The following is a 15,395-nucleotide window of genomic DNA, read 5'->3' on the forward strand; positions in this document are numbered from 1 at the left end:
TATTTCTCTTCTTTCTAGTGACTTGATAAGTTCTATCCATGTATATCACATAAACATTCAATTATGCTCTATCTTTATAAATCAACTTATGCATTCTGCTCTTGTAATTTTAAATAAAATGACTAACCATCATATCTTTATGTACAAAAATAATAACTTGCATAATACATTTCTTTCTAGCATTATAAGCATTTCATCGTATGAAGCTTAAATGATTAATAAATCATGCTTGAAATTAAGCTTAAACATAACATTTCGTTCATACCTTGGGTTCATCGAACGGTAGTAGATTGATGAGCGCTAATGCCATGGGTCTGGATCTTACTTCAATACTTGTTTAATAAAAATCTCATGATGTATAAAATAAAATAAAATAAAATAGCAAGTAGACACTTATTGGCAGGTAACTAATAAAATATTAATAATCATTTCCTTTAAAACTATGAAACCGTAATCCATGCTTGTAACAAAGTGCAACGATGTTCATGCTAATACCATCATTTTTTTTTAGCAAGAATTTACTCAATATAAAAGTCTTCGATGTCCTGGCATATTGTCAGTTTACTTCATTTAAACGTGAATGGCTATCATATTAACTACTTTAAGTTGGCAACAGAGGCATGCTTCCATGGATCTAGGCATACTTTACTAATGATAAACGCAAATGACAGGATAGAAATTGAATGAATGATGACTTTAACATATAAATCACTGCCACATTGGTTAAACACAAACCATTAATTAATTAGTGCATGTAAATTTGGTAAATTGTTCAATAATGCTGTAGAATCTTTTATCTTCGTTGGTCATATTATCAAATTTTATATCGACGGCAGAATAGCATAAAAACTCTAGACCAATTGACCAAACCAATAGCCAAAATATTGAGCAAGGAAAGGAAAATTATTCAGAATCCAACTGCAGAAACCCTTGGCTTCGTTGACGCAGAAAAAAAATCAACAAAAGTTTTCCTCGTTTTTTTCGAAAATTTACTAACTATTAGTTCTAAAAAAATAAAATGGCAACATCATTTTTTTAACACACAGACCACTATGTCTTCAAAATAAAATAAATTATCATTCTAAGGAAAAAATTATACACATAAATCACATAACAAGATTAAAAAAAATATATACTATTTTTTTCTAAATAAATGACAAGTCTACAGAATCGGCTAAACTCGTACTCTGATACCATTCTGTAACACCCCGAACTCTTTTTCATTATTATTGTTATTTTTAAATAAAAATGAGCTCAAGGTGCTACCAAAACTTTTCTCTATCTAATTTAAGCGGACATATATCGAAAATATTCGATTTCAAATTATTAAACAAGATAATAAATATCGTGCATAAATATTAACACAAAGATATTATTTATATAAATTGACGATTGTCCTTTCTAAAAATTTTACTTGACGACCACATTAGCATCGCTCCGTCAATCTTCCACGCGCCCTCACGACCCGTTCTTATATGAAAATATTGTAAGAGTGAGTATTTTGAAAACACTCAGTAAGAATACGTGCACATCCTTTTTCACATGATATAATTATAAAAATAGCATAACATACCAACATTTCTTAGGAATTTCTTAAGAATTCTCATATCCCGTAGGATTTAATTTCTTTTCTTTGACCTGACGGTCTATTTCGAAGGATTTAACTTCTTCTCTTTGACCTAACGGTCTATCCCGAAGGATTTAACATAGCATTCGACCCGAAGGTCTTAAAGTATCTTATGCCAAAATTTACATATATATCAAGGAATAAGAATTTACCACTTGCACCATGTATTCTTACCCCAATTGGATATCCAAGAATTTACTTGAAACCCGAACTCTTTTTCATAGTATTATATTATTTTTAAATTAAAATAAGCTCGAGAGACTACCAAAACCTACTCTATCTAATTTAAGCGAAAATATATCGAAAATACTCGATTTGAAATTTATAAATTTAAAATATAACATAACATATCGAATGCTTGAACAACATATTAAATAAAATGCATACGATATTTTTCAAATAAAAGTGGACAATTATCTTTCTAGAAAATTTACTTGACGACACCATTAGTATCACTCTGTCAATCTTCCACGCATCCACACGACCCGTTCTCATCTGAAAATATTGTAAGAGTGAGTATTTTGAAAATACTCAGTAAAATTACTTGCATATTCTTATAACATGATATAAACATAATATGGCATAACATACCGACATTTATTAAATTTAGAGCAACTGGTCGCGATTCCAACAGCTCAAGGAATTTCTTAAGAATCCCCATATCCTGTAGGATTTAAAATATTGACCCAGAGGTCCATCTCGTAGGATTTAACTTCTTTTCTTTGACCTAACGGTCTATCCCGAAGGATTTAACATAGCATTCGACCCGAAGGCCTTAAAGTATCTCATGCCAAAATTTACATATATATCAAGGAATAAGAATTTACCACTTGTACCATGTATTCTTACCCCAATTTGATATCCAAGAATTTACTTGAAACTGACTTTGTGAAAAGATATAAATATTATACTCTATTAAATTCTAAAAATATTAGTGGTGTGGAATGTACAATATACTATTGTTGTAGAATATAATTTTCATCTTAAATACACCTATTTATATATTCCACACACGTAACTTACGTAACATCAAAAAGCATTTCACGTTAATGGAAGAATAATGGAGTTAAACCACCATAAGTGGACGTTTATGATTACGGTTACAAATTGAAAAGCCACCTGATCATTAATTGAGGATTAATGTAATTAAACAACTAGGATTTAATTGAAAATCAATTAAAGTGAAGGTGATGGTTACGGTTATAAATTTGAAAGGACATCTCCACGTTTAATTAGAGTTAATGTCATGGTTATGGAATGTATTATAAATTTCTAAATCAATTAAAGTGGATGACATTACGTAACCATACAATGAAACTATTCATTTGGTTATTATTTTATATTATATATGTATTAATAAATATTTGAGAATGATAATTTTCTTTCTATTAGAATAACTCGAGCATAACTAGCTCGAAATTACTTTTTCTTAAGCTCAAATTATATTGTTTAACACGAGCTACAAAACGAGTATAATATCAGCATATTTTCATCAACTTTAAAAATACTTAAATATTCTATTCAAATAATTTTCTAAAAGTGCTCGTAACTCATAAGCAAATAAATTATTTATACGAATACGCGAGTCGAGTCTACCACTTCAACTTTGGACTTTTAATATAATGACAAATCTTCACATTTTCATTTGCTAAATAATAAGTTCAAGTTCACATAGTGAAAAAATACGGGGTGTTACATTTGATGTCCGTGAGCAATCAATGTAAAAACCGTCTTATTTTTGTATGATCTTTTGTCTAATTGTTGTACGTTATGCGCATAAATTTTTAAGCTGCTTTTGAAACTGTTTCCGCGTATTGCACTCAATTATTGTAGGCAGTAAAAAAAATTCACATTCTTTTATAAACAAATGTAGGCCCGAACTAAGGGAAGGACAAGTTTGTCACATTCACAATTTATCATGTCCATAAAAGTTTTCACATCACTTCTAAAAATGAAGATTTTTTTTGGGCCAAAATCCTGTACCACTAGGCACACACTACACAAGGCAAAATGGGGGTGGGTGAACACTATAGTGACACAATTTGTGCAACTTGCAGGCACCATGGAATAAATGCATGTGATGTGATAAGAGTGTAAAATATAATATTTCCTCTCTTAATTATTGCATTCGTGTGATTATTTGACACGAAATATAATCATTATACTTATACTTTGATTCAGGTTGCATTTTGGTAGAAAATGTGAAATTAGAAGAAAAGAGCAAAAAATAGCCGAAATGGAAGAAAGTGAAAGTTTAGGGGTCAAGTTGCAAATAATCTAAAGATGAGACGTGCGATGGAATGTTGATTTGAGAAAGCTAAGAGTTCATTGGTTGCAATTAGAAGTCAAAAGAAGTTAAATATGACCATAACATATTCACAAATTAAATTCCAACCGCATAAAGATTTTCCAGACTTTCAGTCGGAGATTGAGATCAACTTTTAACCTAGTAAACGTTAGAATTTGGAAAGAGCCATTTCTAGAAAAAATTATAGCCCTTTGTGTTAGATTTTCAATTCACTCCCACTTGTCTGGGTTACCGGGCTGCCTGACCTTTGAATTGCTTGAATCAGATATCAGGAGAGAAAGTTATATCCAAAATACTGAAAGCAGTCGCACAAAACAATTTTTTGCCTAATCTTTAGTTTCCTAATTCCGTTAAAAATCTTATGGTTACTTGATCTCCCACGAATTTGAAGCCCTAAATTATCCCCAAAACACCAGAGAATGCCCCTTCATCTGCTATTTCTTTTCTCTCATCTTGGACACAAGAACTCCATGAAAGACTAAATATTTTGGTGAAGCCACGAAGGATCTTGATTGGATTTGGGGATTTTAACATCTTTTCATTCATGTAACGTGCTTTTCATTGTCGACTAATCTTGGGATTTAGATTTCTACCTTATTATACTCTTGAAGTTTGTTTAGCTTTTATTAAATTGTTCAAGGATTCAATTATGTTTTTTCTATTGAATGACGAAAATATTTGTTTGATTTAAACTTCAATTGATTTATTGATATGATTTGATTACTATTTTATGCTTAAGGTATATAATCGTTTCTTGAATCATATTTCAATAAATCAAAGAGGAATATGTTCTTAGGAAGCCTAAATTTTAGAGTTATAAGTGAAATTAAATTGATCTAGATTTTCTTCATGAATTGATTTTGAAAGTGGTTTAATTCTTATTAGATTTTTCATAGAATTAGTCATGCTCTTTCTATAGTTTGATTGAATATTTATTGAATTCCAATTTAAATTAATCTCATTGGTGTGATTCTTTACTACCTTATGCTTGATATGTATGGTCGCTTTTGAATCTAATTTCAATAGATTAAGTGGGAATGTATTATAGGAACCTAGATTTTTTGGTAAGATGCATGAATGATTGGTGTTGATTGATCCAATCCGGGAGAGTAAGTTCCAATGCTTCACTAATCTCAAACTTTGATATTAAATTTCATTCAAATTGATAAATTTCTCTCACAACCACGAAAACCCTGGTTATTCAAATCCTTGAAACAATTCGTCCATCTCCATGTGGAATCGACACCCCAAAGCTGTGCTACACTATTGCATTATTCTTTAGGCATAGTCATGATGTGGTACCCATCATGCACAAGTTCTATAAGTTCGTATGGATCGAGGCATTGAGAAAAAGTGTGAAGAGCTTTGAGGTTTTGTAAAGGCTTCGCATTATTTGCAAGTTTTTGACTCGCAGAGGTTGTCATGTTTACGTAATTCCAAATGTTTGGCATTACGGATGATTTTAACTTCAACCGCATTCTGTTGTTGGGATCCGACGCAGAGGACGACATGGATGAAAGGCATTTCCTGAACCATTTGGCGGTCAATGCAACAACATAGATTACGTATTGTAGAATCGCTGAGCGACACACATCAATACTATCACAGATAGTTGTGTCGTATCCAACGATTCCATTCACAAGAAACAGTCACATGTTCATACTGGAGGCATGAGTGAGAATGGCCAGATGTGCTATCAAGAATTTCGTATGTGTCCCGCAATACTGCGACCTTTCACACATGTGTTGCGCGACAAGCATGGCCTGCACAGTAGTTAGCAGATCAACATAGACGAACAAGTTGGCATGTTCCTGTGTATACTAGCTCACAAAAAGGGATATCGGTAAGTGACTACGATATTCAACCGCTATATACCGTGTGCCACTACGTGAAAGAGGTTCTATGTGCGTTCGTTACGCTGTCAGCGTGTCTCATTTGGCCGAGTCCGAACTACAATGAAAGTTTGGAGCCTCACTAGCCTGATTTGAACAAGCATCCACTGTTCTGAGACTGCATCGGTGCTGTTGACGGAACGCGTGTCAAAGCAGTATTACTGCAACACGAGAGTCTACACTTCATAGGACAAAAAGGAGAGCTGACCAGAATGTGTTGACCGTAAGCGATTTCAATTTATATTCCACGTTCGTGCTAGCAGGACACATTGGGAATACGCATGATGCTAGAATTCTTGGGCGTGCTATCCACTTTTCGGACATTCATTTTCTGTTGATGGGCCCAAGAAAGTACTATTTGGTGGACTCAGTATTTGCTACATTGCCCTGGGTATATAGCCCCGTACAAAGGTTTGAACATACTGTTTCACTTCCAACAGTTTCATGACAAGTGAACGGGACGACATCGTCGATTTCGTAATGCTCGAGAGAAGTTTAACTTCAAACACTCGTCCTACAGGAACATCATAGAACGTGCATTTGGGGTGTGAAAACAAAGATGGAAAATCTTGGATCATATGCCTAGCTACCCTTTCCTAATGCAAGTTGCCATTGTCATAGCCACGATGGGGATATATAATTTCCTACAACGATCAAGAGTGGTGGACGAGGCGTTAATGAGAGCAAGGGAAGATGAAGATGTAGCGAAGGTAGAGTTACCCAATGTAGAAGATAAGATGCATGCCGAAATGAATACACTGGAACTTTAGCGAAGTGAATGGGACAGACTACGGGATTACATGGCACAGCAGGTGTGATTAGGATCCAGTTTTAAAGTATTCCAAAGGTCCCTTCAAAAAAAAAAAAATTTCCTTTCTTTTGGACTTGATTTTGCAGGCGACAGTGCCTGACGGATTAAATGTATCATGTACGGTAGTTTGTACGGTGTAGTTTGTTGGAGAATATTTATGTGCTCAATATTTATTTGCATGCCTAGAAAAAAATAAACCCCATGCGAAAGGAAAAATAATGCCTATCAAAGGTAACTTGGGTGTACGGGTTAGTTGGGTGGAAAAATGGGATTGTCTTTTACCAATTATGGGGAATCTTGTTATTGACTATTGTTGGAATGTGTCTGCCATTAATAAATATGTTTCTTGGCTTGCACTATGAAATCCAAATTCCCAATTTACATGGGCCAGAGAGAACTTTATATTAATGACAAAAAAGGGTAAACCTGGCATTTTACACAATTTGCATAGGCCCCACACCAATGTGATGGAAAAATGCATTTGGAAAATAATGGTAAACAAACGGGGGCTTAGTATACTAACCCATACATTTTATTTGATGCTCTTGTCATTATCATCCTCGTTGTATGACTTGATTTGAAAAAATTCTGCCCACATATGTCTCAAGGAAATTTGATCCATTGTATTGTTCTCGATCAGGAACTGTGCTTGAGTTTTCACTATCAATTATTAACGGGGTGTTTTGTATATTGACAATTGGATCCACTAAGGTAACACCCTTCTGATTCTTGGAGCTTTTTGCTCTTGGTTCCCTGTTCGACTCATCCAAACCATCCGTGTTCTCACTACAATATCCATTGAAGACTTTTCCTAATCCCTTATGTTTATACTTGCTATCAACAACCATATAACCACGAAAAATTGTTCGTAACTCGTACCCATTAGATCCATAACCCGACATGCATATTACGTGTTTTCATATTGGCCATAAAATTCATTGGGAAAAATAAAGAATAATTTTTTACATCAACTTTGTCGCAGTATTCAGTACAAAAAATCCCATTTGTGAAAGGAATAGATGTTAGAAGTATTACCTCCACAATTGGTGTTGTCGTATGCATTCTAATAATTCGTTTGGGAAGATATCGCAAAAAAATGTCAAACAAAGAAATGAGATTGTACTTGAAAAACGTGAGACGGCTAAATAAAGAAAATGAACCAAAGTTGAGACTATTTATAGGAGGTACTAACCCTTAAAAACTCAGCAATAAGCATAATCATTGGAAGTAAATAGACAACTATGCATATCCAAAGAAAGTCATGAGTAAACCACGGAAGTCCAAAGGAATCGTGGGCCATTAATCGAAAAATGCACGGATAAGACCCACACATGCAAATAAAAAGGATGATAGTTGGCAACATGATCTCCATGTTCCCTCTTAACACACAGGATTAAAGTGAAGCCAAGAGCCCTTCAATAGCTTCGCTAATCAAGATGCACAACAAATTCCTAGATTCATTATAAATAATAAAATCAAACTTAGGAGACTATGTGGTTAGCCTTCAAAGGGCTAATCCGCAAACTTTGTTATCACTAAACGAAGGGAGTTCTCATGTAGAAGTTTGCTAACCATCCTCCACATCTAGATTGACTATAGGCTATCAATAAGGGCACCTGAGCAAAGTCAATAAAGTGTGATTCTATAATTGGATTAGTTAGGAAGCAGTCACTAAGAGGTCAACAGTTGTTATCCTCTCCAAAATTACTAGATTAGCCCAAAACTTCAAAGAAACACACACACACACACATATACACCCCTTCATTCGAAGAAGAAAGTATGAAATTCAAATATCTCATTTTCAAATAGCGATTTTTATCTCTTTTTCTAGTTGAAGCATCTAGAATAGTAAATTTAAGAGGCGAAACTCAAAGTTAAGTGAGAGAATTTGCTGATTGTATTTACATTTAGTATGTTTGGGCCAATTTTTTTTTTTTTTTTTTCATATGACCGTTGGTTTAGGGAAAACATTTTTTTTTTATCCATTTCATCTTACACAATACCAAATTACCACTATTCATTGCACGATTTTTTGTATTCACTTTCCCAACATTGCCCTTCTCTCGTAATCATTGAAAAGTCAATTGCAGTGGGCTTGTTAGAATATGACAATAAAAAAATAACCTATAAACGTCGAACAAATCTGGGACAAGAATAAATGGTGGCCCACATGCTGTGATGGAAGAATGCTTTTTTATTTTTTTCATTAAAGTGGGGCTCAATTGTGGACATGTTCTTCAATTGTAATTGTTTTATCAATAAAATCGTTTGATTTAATTTTTATCATCAACTGTGACTTGTACCCTTAGATCCATAGCCAAACACGTATTACGTGTTTCCATACTGGCCATATAATTTATTGGGAAAAATAAAAAATCATCTCTTGCATTTGCTTTGTTGTAGTATCCAATAAAAAATACCATTTGCAAAAAAATTGTCTAAGGACCCTAGGGCAAGGTTTATGGAGTCCTGAAGAACTTCTGTGCCAATAGATAGTTTTCTTGAACCATCAATAAGAGGGATCTTAGGTGGTGGCATGACCTTTTTTTTTGGGTGGTTTTGGGGTTTGATTTGGAGGAACTTTCGATCCCGACTTGACCAATACAAGTGACTTTGGGAAAGGATGGTTCTAGAATAGTTTTAATACATTTTTATATCACACAGATGACGGTGATAAACAATATGTGTGAATGATCGAGATGTGGTGGTAGTGGTGGGTAGGAGAAAGATGGGGGTAAGTGGAAGAGAAGGGATTTTTTTATTTTACTTGTTTAATTATTTATTTGAATTGATTTGCACTTTTTTTAAAATAATTGGGACTATAGTTGTAATTAATTCTTAGTTTATTCAAAGAGGAGTGTATATTGTCATTTCACAATACTTTATTGAGAAAGTGGAGGAAAATATTATCTTTTGCACTTGGAAGGTTATCTAGGGAGCTTCCATCAATATGAAGGAATATGAGGTCTTCCGTAATAGAGGCAAAGGTCATGAGGATTTTGTGTCAATTACTCTTTTTCTTAATTTAACACTAGTTTGGATTATTTACAAAAAAATTCTTTGTTTTAGCGCACACAGATTGGGGAGGGCGAAATGGTGAGGTGGCAATGGGAGTCTGGACTCTCTCTTTTTTAAAATTTGTGTAGTAAAAATAATTTTTATTTATTCCATTGTTGTTTTCAAATAATTGTGTATTTCAATTTTTAAATAATACTTTTCAGGTGGTTATATTATCACCACAATTTTTATTTGATACACCACATTTTAATTGCAATTAAATTTCTCAATCTTTGTTTGTTTTAACATTATTTTCTTAACTTTTTTAGTTGAATTCTTATCTTCAACCTTCCATTAATTAGTACGTCTAGTCTTTGATGATTATTTATATCAAAATATTTTGCTTTCATATTTTGAAATGAAGGGAAAAAATTTTAGCACTTTTTATGTATTTAATTTTTGAAAAATATGATGGAAAAATAAGTTTTTTATGCTATTTTAAAGGACTTTTGAACATAAAAATGTTATCAGAAAATATGTTAACTTATGAAAAGTCTGAGATTAAGAATGACATGAAAAATTGTTGAAGCATAAATGCTATAATGGGCAAAGATCAAGAACCTTAAATATAATAAAAATGTGGTGCAAAAAATAAAAATTATGGTGTAAATATAATTATCCTACTTTTTATCATTATGTTTTAAGGAGTTAAATTGACTTGACACTTTTATCTTTTGCAAGGCACATGCAATGCAATGCATATATGTAGATCAACAAAAAATTTGACAAAATATGTTATTAAAAGCGTCTCCAAGAAACTCTCTATTTTTAATTAATATATTCTATCATTTGAAGAGTATCTATAAATTTAGATAATTAAAATTTTGAAGTACCCTAACAAACTCTTTATACTCAATACTTAATTTTATTACTCACAAAAAAATATTTATTAATTTTTCTATCCTTTAGTTTAACAAGCTTTTCTTTAATTTCTTACATTAAAAATTGAAACACTTTGAATGCATTTAATTATAGATAGTGAGTTGGGTTCATCAAATTTGGAGAGTCAATTCCACTCTCTAAATTAAAATTAAAATTAAAATTTAAAAAGTCTCTTGACCATAATTTTGAAGGTTAACTCTTTAAAATAGAGAACATCTTATATTTTAATAGTTTTTTCGAGATGTTCTAAGTCCTTAATTTGCTAATTTTTGAAAGGTGGGTGGGACAAATACCAGGAAAAATGGTTTGGGGAATGTGATGCAAGATACTTTAAGTAAATATTTTATTGTTGTTAATTAATTTATCTTTCATAAGGAATTTTGTTAAAATATATGTATCTTCAGAGTTTTTGTTTTAAGTCTAAATTAGAATTTCGTGTTTAAATATAGAGTTAGGATTTTATTGTAACTTGGTTGATTTTGAATATTAATAGAAACACTGAAGAGTTTCTTTCAATTCTCAATTCAACCTCTATTCGTGCGCTAACCAACAGTTAGTGATTCATGTTATTGTTAAATCTCGTTTCTATTTGCAACAGTTGGAATCAGACCACAGCTACATCTTTTTGATAGAGACCCGTTGGCATTCATGAAGCGTTGATGGATAGGATTCATAATAGAGAATATGACAAAAAAACTACCAACGAATCAATTTGTTAGAGTGGAAGGACATGTTGAAGGCACAATAATAGGTATCGCTGGGTGCCATTAGAGAAAGTCAGTGTTAGATCGATGACAATATGTATCCACATGACAGAATTGTGGACATGGGTGGTGTGAACCGATGTGGAACTAGTAGTGGAGGGGGACTCCTATGACGATAATTATCCTTTTTGTCCCTTTCTGTCTCAAGCTAGATGTTGATTTAGATAAAGATTATAACGATCCACATTTATTAATGAGGAGCTCGACATTGCATGGTTTGAGAACTTCAATGTAGTCCTGATGGCGACAAATTCCAAAATCCTAGAAGATCAAGTTGGTGTTTTTGACAATAAAGAAAGTAAATCATTGGAGAAAAGTTATTCAATACTGATAAGTGTTCATAAGAATTAGAGAGAATTAATTTGAAAGAAAATCTAACTAAGATTGGAATAATTTAATTGAATATCACAGAAAAAATCTGGAGGAAGAAAGCTTAACAAATTCTACCCAAATTGTTACATAAAGTGACTAACTCTTGGAAATGGTCTTGGGTTTGGAGTTTTTCATTGCTTTGGAACCAAATTTGAAAAATCCAAGTAAAGCTAGATTGCGATTACAAGCTATTGTGTGAAAGATAGAGAGTAAAATTTGATCGTCAATCTTTTCCATCCAAAGGAGAACAATGTAAGATACATTTAAGTTAATACTTTATTACTCTTAATTAATTTATCTTTTATTCAATTAGGAGTTTTGTTAAAATATATAGGTTTAAGAAGTTTGTATTATTTAAAAGTTTAATTAGGATTTTGTGTTTAAATAGAGAGTTATTGTAAGTAACTTGATTTTATATATTAATAAAACGTTAAAGAATTTTTTTCAAATTGTCCTAGTGTTCGTGCACGAATCAACTATTAGTGCTCATGCTTTGTTGTTGCATTTCACTTAGGATGAGATTGATGCTTATGTTAAAGGTTTGTGATGAAATACGCAATTTACCTTTTTTGAAAAGATCAGAAGGTACTCTATATGTTGAATAATGTTACTTGTATATAATAAAGTTATATATTATAGTTTATATTCAGATTAGGTTTCAAAAATAAAGTGGGAAATTTATTTTTTTTTAATGCTAATTGTACATAAACAATTACACAGTGGTTTATATACATATGCGGTGTCAAAAAGAGGGAATTTTTTTTTAATTATTGAAGAAATTCTAACCCAATCATATATCACCGCATCATGTGTATGTAGCACAAGTTTTTGTTTATTTGGTTGAAAATGCAATTATATATCACCATATCATGTATATGTAAACTAATATATAGATCATTATGTACATGCAACGCAATTTTTATACGTTTGTCTGGTAAAATTTTTATATATTATAAGTTGTGGACTATGCATAACATGAATAAAAAATGTATAAATGTTGTGAATTCTACAAAATAAAATTATGTTTAACTGGATTATAAGAAGTCCCTGTTTGATGCTACTTAATTTACTTTTACCACTTTGTGGAACAGTTGTTTATTGATTATAAAATCAGCAGCCACCAACAACCATTCAAGATGATGTGTGTTGTCACATTTCTTTTCCCTTTTCATTTTCCTCTTTGCTCTCTTGTACAATAATGACACACATTGAAATTTCCACACATATTTGTCTCATTCCTAAGTAAAAAAACCTATAAACAAAGATTTTCACGAAATAACGAAATGTTAATTATTTTTAAATTTATAATATAGAAATCGAACGGTTCTAATACCACTTTCTCACACCAACATTTCGTCTACCCACGATATTTGCTTCTTTTATTTCGAAAAGATTATTATCACATCTCATATACTTCCTTATACATTCATGTTACAAATCTGTGCATTCGTTTTTGTGATATGATGGGTTTAAAATCACCCTAACTTAATTTGTGTGCCATGTAGCCACGCAGTTGTTCCCACAATAAATCTTCTTTTGAAATTGCATCACTACAACTTCGTCCTACTGATCTAGGAGGTCTACCTCTACTTCCTCATCACTTTCTTGTTCCACTCTACAAAAGGCTTTGTCCAGATTGCCGTTGCGCCATAAAAATTGTACACCACCATTGTCGCAACAACAATTGATGTTTGCACACGAAACAAGTAGCTTGGATGCGATCAAGAATTTCCATTGCTGTTTAAATACCACAAGATGAGTGATAGAAATTGAAATATTCTTGTGCATTGTGAAATCTTCGACGTCTTTCTATTGGCACTATATGGAACTCCTAGAAATGATATTGAATATCCAAACTTTTGTATGGAACCATATAACCCAGTCTGTGCGCAAATCCAGAGTCCATGAGATAGTACTTCCCAGGAGCTAAAATGGGAAAATTAATATTCAAATTATGAATTGCGTTCACCGAAATGCGACTATCGTGTGTATTTCCTGTAGTCCTAGGAAGCATGAACATAAAACATAGGTTAAAATCGCATGCAGGAAGCACGTTTTGTGTTGAAATTCCTTTGCGTCCTTTGAAATTCTCTCGCTTATGATGCGATAAAATGGCCCTCATGTGCATACCTTCAATTGCTCTAATGCAGTCATTGTCACACAAAACATATGTGAATTAATCAATATTTGAGGAATATTGCATTAAAATAAATCAAAATCATGCATCTATGAATGAAAACGTAATATCACTTCATTGTTGTCACCTGGAACACTAGATATTCATTAGGGTTAGGATGATGATATTCGGCTCCCTGATTGTAATCCGAGTCGGGCTTGATAACATTTCTAGCAAATGTGACCACAACTCAAACCACTGTTTTGAAATAGTGGCTGATCGTTTGCAACGAATGGTCAAAAATGTTCGCACCGTCTGCATCTTTTTGCGTGAGCTAGGACACAAAAACACACCAGCTTGTTCGTAGACTTCAATATTAGCACTACTTTGGAGATTATACTCATCACAGAACATATGCAAGAAATGAGTGAACATATTTAGGTACATCCTAAACACTTGAAAACACGTTTGTGGATATGCATAATAATTTTGTAGTATGAACAGATATCTGCTTCGTACAAAAGGAAAAATGAAATCTTGGATCATTTTAATGATGCAAGTAGTTACGAACCATTTGTTTGGAAATGTGAACAATATTTAAGCCAAGTTCCAATGTCCTCTTCAAGTTGTTGCATGACGACCTCGTCATCACAATTATTAGACACATCGGAGTTTGGATGAAGATTGGATGGAAATGATATTGTGACACATTGTATGTTTTCAACAATAAAAAAAATTTATTTAACTAATGGCAAACACTTGAGTGTAGTAGAGGCATAAATGGTTTTTTGGCATACAAAAAATGTGTGCAATGAAATTTTAAAAAAAATGCACGTTCAATGCATTTGTCCATGAACTACAGTTGTATATATAGGCAAGCCTTGTAATGGTGTTATTTCATACATGAAGAGACAAGTGCCTCTAATCAAACAATCTTCGAATATGTTGTATGCAAATTGATTACAATTTCTGTAAAGGTGATGGACAAGATGGATCACCGTATTTTCCACGCAAAAGTACTAGTGTAAGATAATGGTAAAGTCCATAACATGCAAAAGAGTTATAAAAATCTTTCAAAACACAAATACATATGCAAGCAAACAGCAAAGGGTTGCAGAATCTGACACAAAATGGGAAATGCAATTCATGGAAAAGTGGAAAAGCTAGACAACAAGCTAAAACCAACAAGAGAGAGGGAAACAACTAACCAAACTAGACAACATAAATATTCAACTATTTAGATAACATATTACCCATCGAAAGAAAGACAACGTGATGAACCAACTATATGTTCCTTATGGTCATCATAGGACCATTTCAACCAATGTATTGTTCTCTCCTCGCCTTTAGCAGCCCTTCATATATCTCTATTTCCATGAATGCTGAGGAAGGATAAAGCAAACATGAAAAGATCGTTGACAAGACCAGCTGCATCAATTTTCAAAATGCCATTGTCAACCGAAAGATCGCTTAAACTCTTTTTCCGAGTGTACGACTGCAATTCTATAGACAGGTCTTCCATTTGATCCACTGAAGTGGAGATCACGCATGTCCCGTATTTTTTTC

The sequence above is a fragment of the Olea europaea genome, unplaced genomic scaffold (genome assembly GCF_002742605.1).
Source record: "Olea europaea var. sylvestris unplaced genomic scaffold, O_europaea_v1 scaffold1082, whole genome shotgun sequence".
Classification (NCBI taxonomy): Eukaryota; Viridiplantae; Streptophyta; class Magnoliopsida; order Lamiales; family Oleaceae; genus Olea; species Olea europaea.